The sequence below is a fragment of the Phycodurus eques genome, unplaced genomic scaffold (genome assembly GCF_024500275.1).
Source record: "Phycodurus eques isolate BA_2022a unplaced genomic scaffold, UOR_Pequ_1.1 contig_454, whole genome shotgun sequence".
NCBI classification, from domain to species: Eukaryota; Metazoa; Chordata; class Actinopteri; order Syngnathiformes; family Syngnathidae; genus Phycodurus; species Phycodurus eques.
The window spans coordinates 1-22,810 of NW_026904451.1; the positions used below are offsets into that span (position 1 = coordinate 1).

Here is a 22,810-nt window from a genome sequence, read left to right on the forward strand (position 1 = left end):
GGTCACTTTTGGAGTTTGTCCTTTTTTGTTGCAGCACCAAACCAGACTGTGATGGAAGAACACAGGACTGATTCGATGACCGCTGTGTAGAACTGTCTCAGCAGCTCTGGTGGCAGGCCGTGCTTTCGCAAAAGCCGCAGGAAGTACATCCTCTGCTGGGCCTTTTTGAGGACGGAGTTGATGTTGGTCGCCCACTTCAGGTCCTGAGAGACTGTAATTCCCAGGAACTTGAAGGTCTCGACGGTTGACACAAGGCAGCTGGACAACGTGAGGGGCAGCTGTGGCGAAGGATGCCCACAGATGTCAAAGCGACAGGCCTGTAGTCATTCAGACCCGAGATTGCAGGTTTCTTGGGGACTGGAATGATGGTGGAGCGTTTGAAATAGGATGGAACATTTCCAGAGATCTATTGAAGATCTGAGTGAAGACTGGAGCGAGCTGGTCCGCGCAGACTTTGAGGCAGGATGGGGACACATGGTCCGGGCCTACCGCTTTGTTAATCTTCTGTTGTTTGAAGATGCGTCTCACATCCTATTCATGGATGGTTAACGGCAGAAGTCAGAGGTGTGGTTGTGGTCGCGGGTGCGGCCGGGTGGGTGTGTTGGTGTGAAACTGTCCTTTTCAATCTGCAGTAGAAGGTATTCAAGTCGTTGGCTAGTGTGCTATTGTTCTCAGCTTGGGGGATCGTCGCTTGTAATTCGTCAGCGATTGGAATGCATGCCAGACTGATTTAGAGTCGTTCGCGCTGAACTGATTTTCCAACTTTGCTGCATAGATCCTCTATGCAATGTTAATTTCTTTAGTCAGCTGGTTTCTAGCTCGATTATACAGGGCCCTGTCCCCGCTCTGATATGCGTCCTCCTTAGCTTGGCGAAGCTGCTTCAGTTTAGCAGTGAACCACGGCTTGTTGTTGTTGAATGTGAGAAATGATTTTGTTGGTACACAAACCTCTTCACAGAAACTGATATAGGATGTGACAGTGTCCGTATATTCATCCAGGCTGCCAGCTGAATTTTCAAAGACACTCCAGTCTGTGCAGTCTAAACAGCTTTGAAGTTCCATCTTTGCTTCATTGGTCCACTTTTTCACTGTTTTCACTGTAGGCTTCGCGCATTTAAGTTCTTGTCTGTACGTCGGTATTAAGTGAATTAAGCAGTGATCAGACGAGCCCAGGGAGGCACGAGGTATTGCACGGTATGTGTTTTTTAGCGTAGTGTAGCAGTGTATTTAGGGAATTCGTGGTTGAGTTTAGCTATAAATAAAATAAAACATGATTGTCAAGAGTTAGCAGAAACAACAGCCAAAAGCAGAAGTGACCTGAAAGATCAGCCCTAAGAAAAAGGAGAGGTCCTATTTGTAGATGGCTCATCTAAGAAAAATTAACTCGGGAAAACACAAACAGGTTATGCAGTAGTGACTAAAGACACTAATAAAAGCTGAACGGTTACCATTTAATTACTCAGATCAGGTAGCAGAATTAGCAGTGTTAACAGAAGTGTGTAAAATAATGAGAAGAAAGGATGTTACTATTTACACAGATAGTCAATATGCATTTGCCACAGTACACCCCTTTGCACACTATTGGAAAAATAGAGGAATGATATCATCAACAGGTAAATTGGTTACACATGCAGAATTCTTAAACATTACAAAAGACATCTATGTATGACAAAAAATAATAAACCTGTCTTACCAAAAAACTTATATAAATGGGCAGCAGTATTGAGCCATGGTTCAACACGTCTCAACAGGAGGGATGGTAAGACAGATATACAACCTATGGCTTTAATTCTTATTAAAAAAAAACTTTTGTAGAGCATGTATGATTTGTGCTAGGCATAATCCACAAGGCAATTTGAGGCCCAGGAGAGGAAAATTTCCTCACCTCAAAACCCGTTTCAAATTATCCATTAGGACTTTGTTGAATTAAACCAAAGTGAGGAACAAATATTGTTTGGTCATCATAGACGCCTTTTCAAAATGGATAGAAATCTTCTAACCAAATATCCAGACGCATTGACAGTGGAAAAGCACTTTGTAAGAATATCATTCCAAGATATGATATTCCTGAAAAAATATACAGTGATAACGGTACCCATTTTGTTAACCAAATTGTGAAAAAGATAGGAGTAATGTTTCACATTGATATAACGAATCATTGTGCTTACCATCCTCAAAGCGCTGGATTAGTGAAAGGATGAATGGAAAAATAAAATTAAAAAAAAAGACTAAAAAAAAGTGCATTGAAGAAACAGAAAGGCCGTGGACACAGTGTTTGGAATTAGTAAAGCTGTATATAAAAAATAATGTATTTCAGGACGAACAGCCTATGAAACCATTGTTTGGAAGGCTTATATACTACCTCAATTTAGAGCAATGGGAAACAAAATGATGAAGCTAATTAGCAGACTACATGCAGAAAATGTTAGAAAAACAATGACTAAATTAAGGCCCATTTCAAGTATTGTTGACAACCCCATAGCTGTAAGATAGCAGAGAGTGTCAACTTGGATTCATTTGAGCACATTGTAAAAAGGTCATTTTGGTTGAAAAACTCCGACAAGGGAGGTGAGCAAAAGTTCTGATAATAGGGTGGTCTCAGACGTTTAGAAATCTGGGAAGACCTGAAAGTCGTGAAGATTTTATAAGACACCAGACTAAGGTAGAGGAGATATTTTAACCAGAATGACCCATAAGTGTTTAAATCAGCTATGGGGTGTTGGATGTCAAACAGCTATCTGTTATTTTAGAGTTTATGTTAGTATGGTATTTGTGGGAATCACCCAAGGTTAAACGAGCGGACCATAAAGTAGCCACTAAACCCTTACTCTTACATAGGATTAGACATCGTAGCGGACAGTCAGGAACACCAATTCCTGTCATTCCCTGGATAGTCTCATGGGCATATAATAATTCAATTAGGGTAACCATAGCACCAAACACAACTAAATTGAGGCTTCCAAATTACGAATTTAAAGGGATTTGCAAACACCAAACAGATAACTGGAAAAGATTATGAGACGTATTGGAGGTACCTTACAGGACATGTATTAGATTTGAGTTGGAATTCTCTAATTAATACCCAAGAGGGTGACTATTGGTCCATAGGACAAAGTCATGAGGTAAAGTACTTTAATAAAAAGATAACACTTGGAAAACGAGGACTGTGTAGTGTGCATGGGCCCTAGACCATTATTACAGATAATACCAGCCATCATTCCGCAAAATTGTGTCATTGATGTTATGAATAATACTAATCCTAGGAATTACATGTATGAGTTGGGACAGCGTGTTTCCTGTGACTAGAGTTGATAAGCACGAACCTGTTTTCCAAAAAGGTCTGGGAGTAAACAAGGGTGTTTATTGCAGTATAGTATCAAGTGGAAATCAGATAAGGGTGTCGAGGTTTATTGCAGGAAAGGCCCCCACCAGGCTACATGTGAAAGACCATGAAGGACAGATGTCGGAGAGGAAGTGGCTGCAGGAGCCACTGTGCAGACACGCACCTGGAGCAAGCTGCAAATGTCATCATTCTACAGGACAATGAGGACGTCAGATGGGAACATGGACAAATCAGATGACGGCGATTCCATACAAGAACAGATAGCTTTGTTCAGTCTGCGCTGTCTTTGATGAGGCAAGGATAAGCGTAGCTGCGGACCCAGAACTCTGTAAAATGTATAGACTCCTATGTTAGGTATAAATTGGTTGAATTTTAACGCGTCGTTAAAATTGTAGCTCTTTCAGGAAAAAGAACACTCACGGAACCTCGAGAGTAATAGGTGATGTTAAAATTCAGGTTCCTACAGTATCAATAGTGGTAGAAATTAACTTCAATCCGTAGCCAAGAGGTAACATCTGGTGGTGGTGTGGAGATGCTATGCTATTTGATAAATTGCAAAAGAATGTAACAGGTCTCTGTGCTCTAGTGAACTTGTTGTTACCGGTATCAGCACATCCTATGTCTGTATAAGAGTTAACAGCTAGGTTATCTACTGTCATGCCAGAACATTGGCGACATCAGAGAAAAGAGTAGCAGATTGGCAGGACCAAAATGGTCCAACATACATTGACGCCGTTGCTGTTCCCCATGGTGTTTCAAGTGAGTACAAATTCGAGAATCAAATAGCTGCAGGATTTGAGTCCTCGATCTGTTGGTGGAACCAACAAAAACGTAGACAGAATCAACTACATCCATTACAATGTAAATAAAAAAAAAAAGCAATTGGGCAATTGGACACAGACTGGGTTTGAAGCTGCACTTGAACAGCTGTCAGTCACATCACTTATGGCATTCCAAAACAGGGTAGCTGTTGACATGTTGTTGGTTGAGAGAGGAGGAGTATGTGGTATGTTCAGGAGGACAATACTGCACATTAACACAGCTACGGATGGTAGTCTCACCAAGGGCCATAGAGGGACTCCCGGAACCCTTATGGTAAAAATGGTGCTGACACCTCCATGTGGAACTCCTGGATGAATGCCTTTGGAAAATACAAAGCCGTGGTGTCCTAAATTTGGTAACAATCGCTGTTTTACAGGAATTTAGACCTTGTGTGGATGTTGTTGTATTCCTTGTCTGTGTTCTCTCATTAATAGATTGATAACAACATCAATCTCACCCATGGAGACCCCGGATGGCTCAAATGTATCCTTACTTGGCCCTGACTCTGAAAGGTAGTGACAGTGATGATAATAATGACGTGCATTATGACCCGCCTGATTTATTTCTAGATCCAGGTGGCTATGAATAAAGATTAACATTGCCTCTGAGAGTAAATGTATGTGTTTTCATAAAAATGATCTGACAGTAAAAAAAAAAAAAAAAATCTTACTGAAGTTACAGATGTATGGTGATATGAGAATTTGAGCAAATATGTGATAAACAGGAGGGAAATGTTAGAATAAAAGTACATTGTTATCCCATATTTACTCTTATAGTATTTTCAAAGGATGCATTTAGCAGTATGTTGATTGTATCATAAAAGTTGATGTCTGTGAAGAGGAGTTTACTCTTTCTTGATAAATAGGCTATAACTCTTCTTCTATCTGGACCATAACAAAGAGTGTTATGTGCTGAACACATGAGTTACAACAAACATGTGTGCCCTCATTCCAAAGATGGCGGCTGGAGCATTTTGCGGTCAGAGGTCAAAGGTTGGAGCAATAACCTTGAGGAAGAACACATCTCCACAGAGAGTCATATATGTGATTATTTACGATGACGCTATGTGCTCCCCCAACTTAATAGCAACAACAGCTGTGTAACTAGGATCTGCCCAAATAAAATAAAAAGAGGGGACGGACAGAGAGACTCAGAGCGGTTTCGAGACTGTAACTAAACACACTCTCGTCCGTTTCTCCTTGCAAGTCTGAAAACTGAACTACCTCGGTGTCTGTCTTGTTTTAGGTGTCCTGAACCTGACACTAAGGAAGATGCATATCAGAGCGGGGACAGGGCAACTGTATAATCGAGCTAGAAACCAGCTTACTAAAGAAATTAACATTGCAAAGAGGATCTATGCAGCAAAGTTGGAAAAACAGTTTTAGCGCGACGACTCTAAATCAGTCTGGCATGCAATTCCATCGCTGACTAATTACAAGCGACGATCCCCACCAAGCTGAGAACAATACACTAGCACACACTAGCCAACAGACTTGAATACCTTCTACTGCAGATTTGATAAAGGACAGTTTCAAAACAAAGGACACACACCCACCCGGCCGCACCCGCGACCACAACCACACCTCTGACTTCTGCGTTAAACCATCCATGAACAGGATGTGAGACGCATCTTCAAACAACAGAAAGATGAACAAAGCGGCAGGCCTGGACCATGTGTCCCCCATCCTGCCTCAAAGTCTGCGCGGACCAGCTCGCTCCAGTCTTCACTCAGATCTTCAACAGATCTTTGGAAATGTGTGAAGTTCCATCCTGTTTCAAACGCTCCACCATCATTCCAGTCCCCAAGAAAACCTGCAATCTCTGGTCTGAATGACTACAGGCCTGTCGCTTTGACATCTGTGGTAATGTTTACATAGTGGAACTATGTAACAGACCCTAAGCAGTACTACTCTATGTGGAAGGCTATCAGAGGATATATAAACAACGTAGTCATGAGCTAAGCATTCTTCATAAGGCAGCACTTCTCTTGAGAACCTCCCCATTTATTGATTTGAGGAGGGAAAAAGACAAGTCCCATAACATGCTAAGAGAAAAGACACTGTATATTCTTAATCAATAATTGATCCATCTGGACACGACGTCCTCTTGTGTGAGCAGAACTTCAGGAGTAGGAGCTTCTTCGGAGGTCATCAACATCTGTGATTCCGGCTGGTTCATATTCTTTTCCACCACTCCCGAGACCATCTTGACACACAGTGTCCTCTCACATGGAATAATACAGCATCCCAAAAGCAATAACAAAGTAACAGCAGTATCAATAGCAATTATGAATGTAATTACAAGGTGTTTCCATTTTCCAAACCATGCCGCAGCCCAATCTTCCAGGGGGTTGGAAACGCCTGTTGAATCTGCCATTTCAGCAGCCAAAGTTTGTAACCCATGTAGGGCTCTCATTACATTTCCATCTGGGGATGTGTTTTTGGGAATACATTGTGGACCAAACATTGCACAAACACCATTCTTTTCGGCAAGGATCATGTCAAGGGCCATGCGGTTTTTAATTGCCATTAGGGAAGTGGGGGCCAATTGTTCAGCTAAGCCTTCAATGGCATCACTGGTTAAGTTAACTGCTCTTTTCAAATGGTAATCCACAAAGTTGATCCTATCCACATTCTTGTTTGGAGTTACTGGGAACAATGCAGAGATGATGGCCATATTTTCAAATCCTGCTGCATTCTGAGCCAACTCTTCTTTTAAAATAACCCCGACTCCATTTCTCTTACCATCTACACCATGGTAAAATAATTTAAACCCTGCCCCTAAACCTCTAGCCTTACTGCCTTTCCACCTGGTCTCCTGGACACACAATATATCAACCTTTCTCCTAATCATCATGTCAACCAACTCCCGAGATTTTCCTGTCATAGTCCCAACATTCAAAGTCCCCACATTCATTTCTAGGCTCTGTGCTTTCCTCTTCTCTTTCTGCGGAAGAACCCGCTTTCCACCTCTTCTTCTCCTTTGACTTTGACCCACATGAGCTGAATTTTCAACGGCGTCCTGCAGGTTGACGGCGCCGGTGGTGGAAGTTGTTAACCTGGGCCACGACCGATCTGGTATGGAATTCTTTGGATGAACGCTCATATTTGTTTGGCAAGGTTTTAAGACGGATGCCCTTCCTGACGCAACCCTCTGCATTTATCCGGGTTTGGGACCGGCCGACAGTTTGCACTGACTTGTGCCCCCCATAGGGCTGCATTAAAAAATCTTGCATTGGCCAGGAATCGAACCCAGGTCAACTGCTTGGAAGGTAGCTATGCTCACCACTATACCACCAACACCTGCATCCTATATATGTGGCTGATATAACCACTGATGCATTTTAAATCATGGAGGAACAAACTGAACCAATGTTCAAGCTTAAACCCAATAAAAAGATATTACAAACAAATGAGCTTCACAAAACATGTATAAGTATAGTCTCAATATTAGTAGATACAGTGTCAAAACAAATTTCAAAACAGACAATTAAAATCACAAAAAAATATTCAATAGCCCAGCCCATCACAAAATACACTCACACAAAAACACACACACACGCACACACATGAACAAGCTCACAGTGATTCATTCTGGTAGTGTCGCGAAAGGGCCAGGGAAGGAGAAATCATTATTATTATTATTATTCAGGGTGCAATGATCCATTTTTAATATCGATGTATCGATTCATATTCCTAGGATTCGATTAGATTAGATTAGATTCAATTAGATTCGATTAGATTCGATGAGATTCGATTAGATTTTCGGATGGCAGATTTGAGATGAATTAATGTGTTTTTTTTAAATTATTTTTTTATTTCTTTATTTTTTTTTACCACTTTTAATGATAAATTGTTCAGCATGAACAAGTTTGGGAACATGGGAGTATCAAACTGTGTTGTTTTTTTTCTGGCGCGATTGAATGGGCCAGTCTCAGAAGCAAATCACATCTCCCATGATCCACTGCGCACTGCGCAGGATGAGAAGTGCGCAGTGCAGAACGCAAAACTTCACGAGTGGAATCTGCAAAGATTGAATCCAGGCCACTGAATGTCCATCAAAGTTTAATCAGTAACGTATGTTACTGATTAAATCACCCACAAGCAAGAAGCAAGTCGAGGCCAACCATCAATTTGTGAGACATTTCAACCAGGTTTTGTTCCTGAGAGCACAATCGAGAGCTAAAAGGTTGGGAAACACATTTTAAATTCCTTCACGAACATACTGTACTTCAGCAAAACTAACACTAACACTACGAAGACAGACCAAAGTCGTCAAAGAGAACATCGAGCAGGCAGACTGGAAAGTGTCTCACCCTGGACAGATGGCAACTTGAACATCACAAGCTACTCAGAGCTCCTTAACTATGATATCACACATCGTGACTAGTGAGTGAGTACTAATAAATACGATGAGAACATGCATACATGAGGTGTGGGTGTTCAATTACAATAAGATTTTCATCATTTTTCAAAACACATCGGAAGTAGCAGGTAAACCGAGTGTTAATCCAACCTGTCATTTGCATTTTATTCAAATAAAGTGTGAATGCATTTGCCATTATTATCATTTGCTTCAACACAACCGCTACAATAGTACGATTGAAGCGTTGTGCCTTTTTTATTTTGAACCAATTTTGAGACTTACAACGTGAGAGTATGACAAGCTTTAGCAACGAAGGCCCTGCATCATCCAAGCGATAAACGCCATCTTCCGTTCGCGTACGTGCACTGCACATTACAGTAACCACATTTAGTGGTTTAATTAGTTGCTTGTCTATTTTTAATCACTTTGGGTGACACGTGCCAAAACTTTGAACAATTGCTGGAAAAAACTGACACCTGGTCCGGTTCGCTCGAACGCGACAAGCCCAAAAGTCAGGTATCCTCCTTCGCGACCCCACAAGGGGTCGCTAACAAAGAATTGGGTACGACTGCACATGCTATCCTTGAGATCATCCGCAGCTTGGCGAATAATGTGAAGCAAGACCCACGACAGCCCCTGCTTGGAGGCCACTACCTCGAGCTCGGCCAGCCCGCCGTGATGGTCTGTTCTGACTCCGACGTCTCCAAATAGCGATGACAAGCGTCCCGTCCAACTGACTGGGCAAGCACATAACTGACCACTGCGATGACCAGGGAACACCCGTTACTAAAATCAAAATTCGCGGACCAAAACCCAATTCGACAATCCGACCTCGACAGTCTCCGACCGTGCCCTGTGACTCACTGAATGACTTCAGCTACCTCCATCCATCCATCCATTTTCTGAGCCGCTTCTCCTCACCTGGGTCGCGGGCGTGCTGGAGCCTATCCCAGCTATCTTCGGGCAGGAGGCGGGGTACACCCTGAACTGGTTGCCAGCCAATCGAAGGGCACACATAAATAAACAACAATTCACACTCACATTCACACCTACGGGCAATTCAGAGTTGTCAATTAACCTACCATGCATGTTTTTTGGGAAAAAAGACAAGCAGCCATTTCGGTCTTCGAGGTAAACTCACCGCTAATGACTCATCAGGGAAATTTTACTTGATAACCACACTTGAACGTATGTTCCAACATGACGGACTCGTGGATACTGCAGCAGACATCACTGTCATGTCCGAGGACGTGTTTGACCTACTGCGTGACAAAGTACAGCAAGACAGCCGTACACTTAACCTTCAACACTGTGAAATGACAATTCGCCCCCTTGCTTTGGTGAACACCCACTTATGCTCGCAAATGTGGTTGCACTGGACAATAGGGCCACATTCCATAATTCATCCTGTGTTCGTGTCTCCTGTCAAGTCAGTACCTTTGCTCATTGGACAAGATCTGCTAAGTCGTTTCATGCCATTAATTTACTATACTAGACGCGAGATTTATGCACAGGTGCGCCGGCCCCTGAAGCGGCCAGAACACAATAGAGAATCCTCAAAGTGTTATGCTCTGAGCCTCCTGGATGCGTCGCCGCTACCAAAATCGCAGCCAGATCACAGCTTGACGAAAGGGATGTGCACACCGGAAACGCTGAAGATGTCCACCACCTACCAGTGTGGCCGCCTCGGTAACGCGCTCTCTAGTATTGTCTTTGTTTTTGTGTTTTTCGTCCGTCTTTGGAGACCTTACACGACTCACACAAGGGGAGACCTGCTAACCATCAAGGAGGCTACTCCGGACTTTCTGTCACCAACTTTCGAAAATCCGCTCAGTTTTTTCCCCGAGTTACTCACCGGAGCGGCGTCCGCGGTTTTCGGCGCATGGATGCGGAAGCGGCGCCACAGAGGAAAACGAGCCGGCATTCAGGTGAAACTCCGCAAGAGAGGACACAGATTGGCGTTCCCGTCGATCCACCTCGCGAATGTACGCTCCCTACCCAACAAAATGGACGAGCTTCATCTTCTGTTAAAGACCAGTAAAGACTTCGGACGTTCCGCGGCCATGTGCTTCACGGAGACCTGGCTTTGCGACGCTGTACCCGATGGCGCCGTCACGCTTCCCGGCTTCAACATTCATCGAGCGGACCGCGACATGGAATCATCGGGAAAAACGAAGGGCGGCGGGATATGCCTCCATATCAACGAAAAATGGTGTACGGACGTCACGGTGCTCAGCACACACTGCAGCCCGCATTTGGAGTCGCTGTTTCTGAACTGTAAACCATTTTACTCGCCACGTGAGTTTGCATCGTTTATACTGGCTGGAGTCTATATTACACCGCAAGCTAACACGAGCGCCGCATTGCTAACGCTCGCCGAACAGGTCATCGAAATTGAAAAAAAACACCCTGACTCACCCCTCATTATTCTCGGGGACTTTAACAAAGCTAAACTCAACCACGAACTCCCTAAATACAAGCAGCACATCGACTGTCCTACCAGGGAAAATAATACTTTAGACCACTGCTACACTACGGTAAAAAACGCATACCGTGCTATACCTCGTGCAGCCCTGGGCTCGTCTGATCACTGCTTAATTCACTTAATACCGACGTACAAGCAAGAACTTAAATGTGCGAAGCCTACAGTGAAAACAGTCAAAAAGTGGACCAATGAAGCAAAGATGGAACTTCAAAGCTGTTTAGACTGCACAGACTGGAGTGTCTTTGAAAATTCAGCTGGCAGCCTGGATGAATATACGGACACTGTCACATCCTATATCAGTTTCTGTGAAGAGGTTTGTGTACCAACAAAATCATTTCGGACATTCAACAACAACAAGCCGTGGTTCACTGCTAAACTTAAGCAGCTTCGCCAAGCTAAGGAAGATGCATATCAGAGCGGGGACAGGGCCCTGTATAATCGAGCTAGAAACCTGTCATGTGTGTGTGTGTGTGTGTGTGTGCGTGTGTTCCACGTTTTGTCTTCCTCTCTCTCGTTTCTCACACACCTGCTCCTGTGAGCATCTTCACCACCTGTGCCTCGTTCATACCTAATTACCGCTTGTATTTAACCTCGTGTCTCATTCCCACTCGTTGCCAGTTCGTTGTACCTTGTCGTCACGTTCCAGCATTCCTTGTCACAGACTCACAGTAAGACTTTGACCCTGTTCCGATTATCGACCTTGCCCTCTTTGCCTCATGTTCTTGGATACTGTTGCCCTTCTTGGATTGCCTGCCCGTGTACCGACCTATGCCCGTCTATTAAACCTCTCTTTTTGGAAACTGTCCATTTGTTTTGGAGTCTTGCATTTTTGGGTCCTAGCCTCTGTTCCGTTCATGACAGAACGAACTGATCATAACATGGACCCAGCAGACTCAGACCCGGTGCGCAAAGCCCTTCAAGCGCAGGGTCAACGCCTCTCGAAGCAGGATGAGCAGCTTGCTGCCCTCCACCTTCATCTAGAGGGACTGTCAAGGCATCAGGACAATATGATGAGACAGGTGGCCTCACAGTTTGAACTTCTTATAAAAATTATCCAAGAAAAGGAAACCGTCAACATGCAGCCACCTGCCACCTCCGCTGCTGTCTGCCCACAGCTCTCTCGACCGGAGAGATTCTCTGGAAATTCTGGGAACATTAAGCCGTTCATCACGCAGTGCGAACTCAACTTTGAGCTCCAGGCAGCTGCCTTCCTCACCGAGCGGGCAAAGATCGCTTTCGTCATTTCCCACCTGACTGGTCGTGCAGAGGCGTGGGCTACTGCTGAATGGAGCCGCAATTCCGCCACGTGTCATTCATGGGCTTTTTTCGTAAAGACTATGGAGCAAATTTTTCAATTTTCCACTCCTGATCGTGAGGCAGCTCGCTCCCTTGTCACCTTACGACAAGGCATGCGCAGTGTGTCAGATTACGCGATTGAGTTTCGCATTCTAGCAGCTGAGAGTCATTGGAATAATCGGGCGCTACGCGATGCCTTTTTTCAAGGACTATCCCCCGCCGTCAAGGATCATTTAGTCCCGCTAGACCTGCCGACCGACTTGGACACTCTCATCGCTCTCGCCGTAAAAATCGACAAGAGGCTTTTGGATCGCGAGCTGGATGGAGATCGGCGGAAGGCTGCGTCACCGCGCACTTTGAGGACAAGCCTCGGTGACCAGCCAAACCAAGGCAGATCCCCTGGTTCCGGTCTCAACCCACTGGCTAACGTCCCCACGGAGGAACCCATGCAACTGGGCAGGTTCCGTCTCTCCCCTGAGGAACGTCAATGCCGGCTGAGGGAAGGGCGGTGCTTCTACTGCGGTCAGTTGGGTCATTCCGTGAGCAAATGTCACGTCAAAGTTGCCGGTGCCGGTAGCAAGGGCACAGGAGAGGTGAGTCTGAATTTGATGAAGGAAGAACCTACACGGGTTCTTCCTAAAGTGACACTATGCTCTCCTGATCAAGAAATTCATACACCTGTATTAATTGACTCTGGTTCTGACGCAAACTTACTCAACTCCATCCTCGTTAAACGTATGCATCTTAGAACCTTTGAAATAAAACGCCACCGCAACACCTATGCTGCAGACGGCAGTTTTATGGGCAAAATCACTCACCGCACTCAAACACTCACATTGACATTTCCCGATTCTCACTCGGAACGCATTAGTTTTCATGTTTTTGACGCCATGAATCAGGACCTTATCTTAGGGAACCCATGGTTGAGATTACATAACCCCCACATTGACTGGTCCTCTGGGCAGGTTATGTCATGGGGCAGCAATTGCGCCCGGAACTGTTTCAAGCCGCCATGTGATGTTCAGGGTCATGTTTCTAAGGACAATCCACAGACCCAATCTGGGGATCCTGATTTATCTCAAGTGCCCACCTGTTACCAGGATATTAAAGACGTTTTTTCCAAGTCCAAGGCCAAATCCCCTCCACCCGTTCCTGCTCCTCGGCAGCTGTGCCAGGCTCCCGTTCCTCCTCCTCGGCAGCTGCGCCAGGCTCCCGTTCCTCCTCCTCGGCAGCTGCGCCAGGCTCCCGTTCCTCCTCCTCGGCAGCTGCGCCAGGCTCCCGTTCCTCCTCCTCGGCAGCTGCGCCAGGCTCCCGCTCCTGCTCCTCGGCAGCTGCGCCAGGCTCCCGCTCCGGCGGCGCTCGTCCAGCGGCCGCCACCCGTCCTTGCTCCGGCGGCGCTCGTCCAGCGGCCGCCACCCGACCCCTCTGCATCCACTGGTCTATCGCCTTTTCACGTTGTGCATGGTTACCAACCATCTCTGTTTCCTGCCATAGCCCCTGAGTCCACAGTTCCAGCGGCATTAACCTTGGTGAGACGCTGCAGGAGGACCTGGGAGCGAGCCCGACAGATGCTGCTGCGCCAGGGACGGTCCTACAAAGCCGCTGCTGACCGTCGGAGGACACCGGCCCCGAACTACAAAGTGGGTCAGCGAGTTTGGCTCTCGACCAAACATATTCCACTCCGGGTGGAGTCCAAGAAGCTCACTCCCAGGTTCGTTGGGCCCTTCCCCATCACAAAGATCATCAACCCTGTCACCGTGAAGCTGAGGCTCCCAAGGTCGATGCGGGTCCACCCTGCTTTTCATGTCAGCCTACTCAAACCAGCCCGGGAGTCCCCTCTGGTCCCGCCTTCCAGGCCCCCTCCTCCCCCCCGGTTTGTGGATGGGGGCCCGGTCTTCGCTGTGAAGCGGCTGTTGTCGTCTCGTCGGAGGGGGAGGGGGTTTCAATATCTGGTGGACTGGAGGGCTATGGGCCTGAGGAACGTTCATGGGTACCGTCTGCGTTTATCATGGATGATTCGCTCATTCGGGACTTCCACGTTGCGCATCCAGGGGCCCCAGGGCCGTCTGGGGCCGGCCGTTAAGGGGGGGGTACTGTCGTGTGTGTGTGTGTGTGTGTGTGTGTGTGTGTGCGTGTGTTCCACGTTTTGTCTTCCTCTCTCTCGTTTCTCACACACCTGCTCCTGTGAGCATCTTCACCACCTGTGCCTCGTTCATACCTAATTACCGCTAGTATTTAACCTCGTGTCTCATTCCCACTCGTTGCCAGTTCGTTGTACCTTGTCGTCACGTTCCAGCATTCCTTGTCACAGACTCACAGTAAGACTTTGACCCTGTTCCGATTATCGACCTTGCCTCTTTGCCTCATGTTCTTGGATACTGTTGCCCTTCTGGGATTGCCTGCCCGTGTACCGACCTATGCCCGTCTATTAAACCTCTCTTTTTGGAAACTGTCCATTTGTTTTGGAGTTGCATTTTTGGGTCCTAGCCTCTGTTCCGTTCATGACAAAACCAGCTTACTAAAGAAATTAACATTGCAAAGAGGATCTATGCAGCAAAGTTGGAAAAACAGTTTAGCGCGAACGACTCGAAATCAGTCTGGCGTGCATTCCAATCGCTGACTAATTACAAGCGACGATCCCCCCAAGCTGAGAACAATAGCACACTAGCCAACGACTTGAATACCTTCTATTGCAGATTTGAAAAGGACAGTTTCACTCCACACACCCACCCGGCCGCACCCGCGACCACAACCACACCTCTGACTTCTGCGTTAACCATCCATGAACAGGATGTGAGACGCATCTTCAAACAACAGAAGATTAACAAAGCAACAGGACCGGACCATGTGTCCCCATCCTGCCTCAAAGTCTGCGCGGACCAGCTCGCTCCAGTCTTCACTCAGATCTTTGGAAATGTGCGAAGTTCCATCCTGCTTCAAACGCTCCACCATCATTCCAGTCCCCAAGAAACCTGCAATCTCTGGTCTGAATGACTACAGGCCTGTCTCTTTGACATCTGTGGTCATGAAGTCCTTTGAACGTCTCGTGCTGGACCACCTCAAGAGTGTCACAGGTCCCCTGCTGGATCCCCTGCAGTTTGCCTACCAAGCGAACAGGTCTGCGGATGATGCAGTCAACATGGGACTGCACTTCATCCTAGAACACCTCGACAGTGCAGGGACCTACGCGAGGATCCTGTTCGTGGACTTCAGCTCAGCGTTCAACACCATCATCCCTGAACTCCTTTCAACCAAGCTTCTCCAGCTCAGCGTCTCACCTGCCATCTGCCAGTGGATTTACAGCTTTCTGACGGCAGGACACAGCAGGTCAGGCTGGGGGAGGCCACCTCATCCACACGCAGCATCAGCACTGGGGCGCCCCAAGGTTGTGTCCTCTCTCCGCTGCTCTTCTCTCTCAACACGAACGACTGCACCTCAGCGAACCCGACTGTCAAGCGCCTGAAGTTTGCAGATGACACCACTGTCATCGGCCTCATCAAGGACGGTGACGAGTCTGCATATCGACAGGAAGCGGAGCGGCTGGAGCTGTGGTGCGGGCGACACAACCTGGAGCTGAACACGCTCAAGACTGTAGAGATGATCGTGGACTTCAGGAGGCATCCTTCGCCACAGCTGCCCCTCACGTTGTCTAGCTGCCTTGTGTCAACCGTCGAGACCTTCAAGTTCCTGGGAATTACAATCTCTCAGGACCTGAAGTGGGCGAACAACATCAACTCCGTCCTCAAAAAGGCCCAGCAGAGGATGTACTTCCTGCGGCTTCTGAGAAAGCACGGCCTGCCACCGGAGCTGCTGAGACAGTTCTACACAGCGGTCATCGAATCGGTCCTGTGTTCTTCCATCACAGTCTGGTTTGGTGCTGCTACAAAAAAGGACAAACTCCGACTGCAACGGACAATCAAAACTGCTGAAAGGATTGTCGGTACCCCCCTACCCACCATTGAGGACTTGCACGCTGCCAGAACTAAGACAAGGGCGTGCAAAATCCTCTCGGACCGTCTGCACCCCGGTCACCAGCTCTTCCAGCTCCTTCCCTCAGGTAGGCGTTACCGATCAACGCAAACTAGAACTAGTAGACATTCCAACAGCTTCTTCCCTCTTGCAATCAACTTCTTAAACACCTAACCTATAATTCCATTACAACAAGCTGGCAATTTTTTGACTTGAGTTCATTGTCACATTTCTGTGGGGCCAATTATGTATTACTCGTGCACTCACTGTAGTTGTCTCGCCATGCTGCACTATTTGCATATACTGGCCACTCATGCCAGAGTAGCATCTGCTCCATTTGCACACTGATTGAGGAGTATCTGTAACATTTGCACAACCAACATTGTCCCAGATGATCGCACTACTCGTCACTTTAAACAGCATCCACTCCTTGAAGTCTCAGCGCCCTTTGCACAATGGCCATTGCACCGGACTATTGCAATATTAGTCGTTCGAACTGCTCTAAGTGCTAGAGGACTCTGCATCTTTTTGCACAATTGTTTTTTGTCAATGTCTTTATGTCTCCAAAGTGTTCTGTAAATTGACTGTTTGTTGTACTAGAGCGGCTCCAACTACCGGAGACAAATTCCTTGTGTGTTTTGGACATACTTGGCAAATAAAGATGATTCTGATTCTGATATATTGGAAATAATAAAATTGGGCAGGTCAACAATAAAATGTGAAAAGACGTAAATGAATAAAGTTAATAAAAACAAGTTCAACAAAACTGTGTACGAGCTCGCCAGGAGTTCAACATAGAATCTTATGATCTGAAGTCAGACACATTACCCTTTGCGCCACCCGCCCCACGAAGGGACTGGGCCCTCTGCAAGCCCCTGTGGATGATTTTCACTGTCTCCCACAAACTTCAAACTGCAGCACTAAAATAGCCAATTGCAGCGCTTCATTCCTGCGTTGACCCAGACTTGAAAAAGGGTTGCTGCGACCACAACGCAGAGTACTAACCACGATACAAGTTTGGTGGAACCTGGAACGGAACTTGTCTTTCTGAAGCTGTTGGCAGCAAGGCTGAGGACAAAACCTGCAGGATCCTTTGGCAGCACAACAGTGAAAGAATGTAAAAGGCATGATAGGCATTAAACTGTCGATCAAGTGAATCATCTCAATTTACTGGAATCAACATTTAATACATATTACCATTTCAACCACTTTTATGCTCACATCTTGTGTGGTGATGAAATGCGACCCTCGCGTCACTCTGCAGTTGATCATATTTTTTTTATTTTATAAATTAAATATTGAAGCACGGTGGCCGACTGGTTAGAGCGTCATCCTCACAGTTCTGAGGACCTGGGTTCAATCCCTGGCCCCGCCTGTGTGGAGTTTGCATGTTCTCCCCATACCTGCGTGGGTTTTTTCCGGGCACTCCGGTTTCCTCCCACATCCCAAAACATGCATTAATTGGAGACTCTCAATTGCCCTGAGGCATGACTGTGAGTGCGAATGGTTGTTTGTTTTTATGTGCCCTGCGATTGGCTGGCAACCAGTTCAAGGGTGTACCCCGCCTCCTGCCCGATGACAGCTGGGATAGGCTCCAGCACGCCCGCGACCCAAGTGAGGAGAAGCGGCTCAGAAAATGGATGGATGGAAATATTGAAGCCATAATTTATTAACAATTAGACAGAATAGAGTAGTGATTATGTTTTGCAATTTAACATTATGCAGAATCATTTTCATCCCATTATATAATACAGGTAGACTGCAAAAACTGTCCCTTCTAATGTTCTTGACATAATTTTAAAAATATAGAAATTCAGACAAAATTGGACAAATTGTTCTGGAAGTGAATTTTTAAGTTGGCATCTTCCGAGACCCGATTGGTTTGTTTGCGATCCATCCAGGGACGGACTCGGACAAGAATTGAGATGAAGAGGCCCCGGGTGAACACAACCGAAGAACAATTTTTTTGTTCTTCCTGTTTCATTCTCTTCCTTCTCACCCAATGAGACCACATATCTTCCTCCTCCTCCTTGTTCTCCAAGACCAGCACCACCTCTTCACTGCCACCATGGGGTCACCTAGTCCCTCAATAACCCCTCTGCTTGTGACCTCAACCCCTGATGCTGCTGCTTGTCAGAGCAAAACAATAACAACCATAACAAGAGTTATGTTCGTATTACACAAAGGCAATCCATGTAAGAAAATGCAATATATTACACACACACACACTTGGAGAGTTTACACTTTCTTTTGTCAAAGTAATACCGCTCATTTGGTCACATAGCAAATAATATGTATCCCTGAATTGCTTAAAGTGTAAATAACAGTCAGGCCACAGAGACAACAAGTCGCTAGCTGGCTTTGCTGATGCATTCCGGTGAAATGAAGTGGCCAAAAGACTCCTCATTAGTATAGTGGAGAGTATCTCCGCCTGTCATGTGGAAGACAGGGGTTTGATTCCACGAAGGGGAGTTGACATCAGGTGGTCTTTAGCTTTTCGTGGGGCTCTTCTTTGTGGGTGTGCGACACTATAGGGCGAAGGCTAATGTTTCCATATCCACTACCAAAACAAGAATAGAAACTTATTTAACAACTTACCGAGAGTTGTTTTCTCAAGTTAGAAGTGGGCTGAAATGTCCAAGTTTTGGCAGTCACAATTTAAGAGCTGCGTGACAAAGCTGTTGTTTTTTTGGAGTCTGTAAAGTAAACACACTTGTGCGGCTGTTTACCCCCCTCCAAAAAAAAAATTGTCATTTTGATTGGATCGCGAAGGCTACTGTGCGGTCATGTGACTGCCTTGAGTCATCTTCTGATTGGTGAATTGGAGTCAAATGACACTAGTGATCACGTTGGATAGGAGCAACAGCGCCCGATGAGGAAGTTGAAGATGGAGTCTAAAAATAGACATGTCGATCATTGTAACGGAGTAAAAGTATCGATCCTTCTTCACATAAATACTCAAGTAATTGAGTTACCCATCAATTTCTTGTCTATGTGTAATAATATGATAAGGCGATTTAACATTGATATGGTTTTACAATCATAATGGCCCTGAGGAAAACCGTATCTAGTTTGACACCACTGCCTTACGGAAACAGCACAATATATACATTTTCCATGACTCCAAGATAATTAGCACGGCCAGTTAGCGAAGTATAATAATAGATCCGTGACGAATATTTTATAAAACATACGTTGCATACGGCACGGTGACCGACTGGTTAGAGCGTCAGCCTCACAGTTCTGAGGACCTGGGTTCAATCCCCAGGCCCGCCTGTGTGGAGTTTGCATGTTCTCCCCATGGAGAACATGCATTTTTGTCAGGTTCAAGACACCTAAAACAATTGTAAAAAAAACAAGACAGACAGTTTTCAGTTTTCAGACTTGCAAGGAGAAACGGACGAGAGTGTGTTTGTCATGGTCTGTGTTTTGGTTTGGGTTGTGTTTAGTTTTGTTCCATGTTTTCCTGTGTTCCATGTTTGTCGTGTGCTCATTAAGTTGTTGTGTCCACCTGTTCTCGTCTGCTTTGTGTCGACCAATCAGCTCTCTCCAGCCACTCATGTCTTGTCCAGGTGTTCCTCGTTGTCTCGTCTATCTGTTTGTATTTAGTTCCCTGGTTTCTTTCAGTTCTTGTCGGTTCATTGTCGTTGTCACATGTCTTTGGCATGTCATAGTCGTCAGTTGTCTTTATCATTGTGGTATGTCATTGTCAGGTGTCATTTTCCCTTTCTATTCCACATCTTACTCACAGGTCATAGTTTGTTTCCAGTTTTAGATATCTGAGTGTTTCTTTGTTACTTTGATTTGATTGGAATCTGTTGTGGGACTTTGTTCAGTTTTCCCTTTTCTAAGATTAAATATTATTTTGAGACTCCCGCACTCCTGCCTTGCCTCCCTGCTTCCCTGCAATTGGGTCCACCATGTTCTTACCTTGTGTTACTCGCCCTCGCCCTAACCACGTACGTGACAGTGTTTAGTTACAGTCTCTATACCGCTCTGAGTTCACTCTGTCCGTCCCCTCTCTTTTGATTTCCTTTTGGGCAGTTCCTAGTTACACAGTTGTTGCTGCTATAAAGTTGGGGGAGCACATAGAAGCATCGTAAACAATCACATATATGACTCTTTGTGGAGATGTGTTCTTCCTCAGAGTTGATTGCTTCAACCTTTGACTTCTGACCGCAAAATGTTCCAGCCGCTATCTTTGTGATGCTTTGAAAATACTATAAGAGTAAATATGGGATAACAATGTACTTTTATTCTCACAGTTTTCTCCGGGCACTCCGGTTTACTCCCACATCCCTAAAACATGCATTAATTGGTGTTAGATATATTGTAGAAGTTATCATTTATTTGCTTAGCTTGCATTAGTATTATGGACAATGTTTAGAAAGAAAGATGTCTCGCCTTCAAGAAGATGACTCAGCAGGAATCATCTGAGAGAAGGACGTGGCCGGGACGTGGCAGGTGCCATGTTTTCACCTTGAAACCCTACCCTTAGTGTGTTGTGTCTTGTAGCTTAGTACGTTATGTCTTGTAAACTTAGAAACCTCCCTATTTTCAAATAAATGCAGGAGCGACGGGAGAGATTGTTTAGAGCGTGTTGAGAGGCTGTAACCTGAACAATCTCCCATGCGCCCTCCTCATGAGTAAAATGACCAACGTCTTCATTCCTTTTGTGTTTATTCATTATAATGTTTGGTGAGATAAATCCAACATTAAATTGGTCCTTCGAGCCGGATGTCAACACACCCGAGGATTCCAGTTGTGGAGCCGACACCCAGTTAAGAGACCGTGGCCACGGCAATTGAGACCCTTTCCGGGACTGGTCTTCGTACTCCTCAACTGGGATCTGAAGGTTGACGACAATCCACAGGATTGAAGACGACTGGTGAGTTAAATTTTTAAAATTTTTTTGAATGTATCGCGCGACAAAGAAGTCTGCGGCGAAATAAACCTTGTGTAATACTAGTCACTGGCAAGTAAATGGACGGCGGAGTCCTACAAATTCCGCATGGGCGGCGGAGTCCTACAAATTCCGCATGGACGGCGGAGTCCTACAAATTCCGCATGGACGGCGGAGTCCTATACGTGCTAAAATTCCGTGTTAAAATAAAAAAAAAAAAATTCAAAAAATAAAGGACGGCGGAGTCCTAGACGTACTTAAAATTCCGTGCCTTTGTGTTTCCGTGTTTCCATGTTTTCGTGTGTTTGTTAAAACGTTACTAATTTCGTGTGTGTGTGTGTAAAAGTATGGATGTAAGAGACTGGATTGTAAGTGACAACTGAGTTTGGAAGCAGAGGCAAGAATCCTCCGCCCCATTTGGGGTAGAAGGTTGAGGTTTACCATAACTCAGACATTCATTGTCACCCAGTCATTGTTTGAATAAAGTCAGTATTAGGTCACTCTAGGTGCGAATAAACTGACTTCCAAATTCACAAAAATGGGAAACAATAACAATAAAACGAATCCAACAGAAAGCCTGACGTGTAAAGACTGGCAATGTGTACAACTTCAAAACCCTTCCAAAATAAAACCACCATGTGGCTTACGGCCATACTACCCTGAGAACACCCGAGCTCGTCCGATCTCGGAAGCTAAGCAGGGGCGGGCCTGGTTAGTACTTGGATGGGAGATTTCCTGGGAATACCAGGTGCCGTAACCTTTTTTACTTTAGATTCTCGTGGAATCGTTTTCTTATCGGTGGTTGACCTAAATTATAATGCAGTCATCCTCTCTCTTATGATTTACCGTCTCTTTATTAGGAGACAGAATCTTCAAGTACTTTTTTTAAACATCCCGTTTCTCCTTTTCCGACAGTAAAAATAAAATAAAATCGATACACACATATATCGACATATATTATATATATATATATATATATATATATATATATATATATGAGTATCACGTGATACGTCACAATTTTATCACATCAGTGCTTTTAATTGGCTCGAGGCTAAGGATACAAAGGTATGGATTTTTAAATGATTCGTAATTATTGCACATTATTGTGTGGACCTCAAAGTTCGCATCATCCACACAAAAAAAATCCAAAATAGACCAGCCAACAATTGGAGAAGAAAGATGACGCGATCCGCTCGAGATATTTCTAAGCGAAAAATGATATTTTTTAAATATAAAATTTAGCTTTTCATCTAACCATGTGGCTTACGGCCATACTACCCTGAAAACGCCCGATCTCGTCCGATCTCGGAAGCTAAGCAGGGGCGGGCCTGGTTAGTACTTGGATGGGAGACCGCCTGGGAATACCAGGTGCCGTAAGCTTTTTCACTTTAGATTCTCGTGGAATCGTTTTCTTATCGGTGGTTGACCTAAATTATAACGCAGTCATCCTCTCTCTTATGATTTACCGTCTCTTTATTAGGAGACAGAATCTTCAAGTACTTTTTTTAAACATCCCGTTTCTCCTTTTCCGACAGTAAAAATAAAATAAAATCGATACACACATATATCGACATATATATATATATATATATATAAATAAATAAATATATATATATATATATAT

The 22,810-nt window shown here is 45.1% G+C and overlaps 2 non-coding genes across 2 annotated transcripts; both read left to right on the top strand.

The window, feature by feature from the left end:
* Nucleotides 1-21,824: 21,824 nt before the first annotated feature.
* Nucleotides 21,825-21,943, top strand: LOC133398899 (5S ribosomal RNA). The gene has a single exon (XR_009768115.1). It is a non-coding gene; the product is annotated as a 5S ribosomal RNA (ribosomal RNA).
* Nucleotides 21,944-22,447: 504 nt separating this feature from the next.
* On the top strand, nt 22,448-22,566 carry LOC133398898 (5S ribosomal RNA). Its single transcript, XR_009768114.1, has one exon. It is a non-coding gene; the product is annotated as a 5S ribosomal RNA (ribosomal RNA).
* Nucleotides 22,567-22,810: the final 244 nt, after the last annotated feature.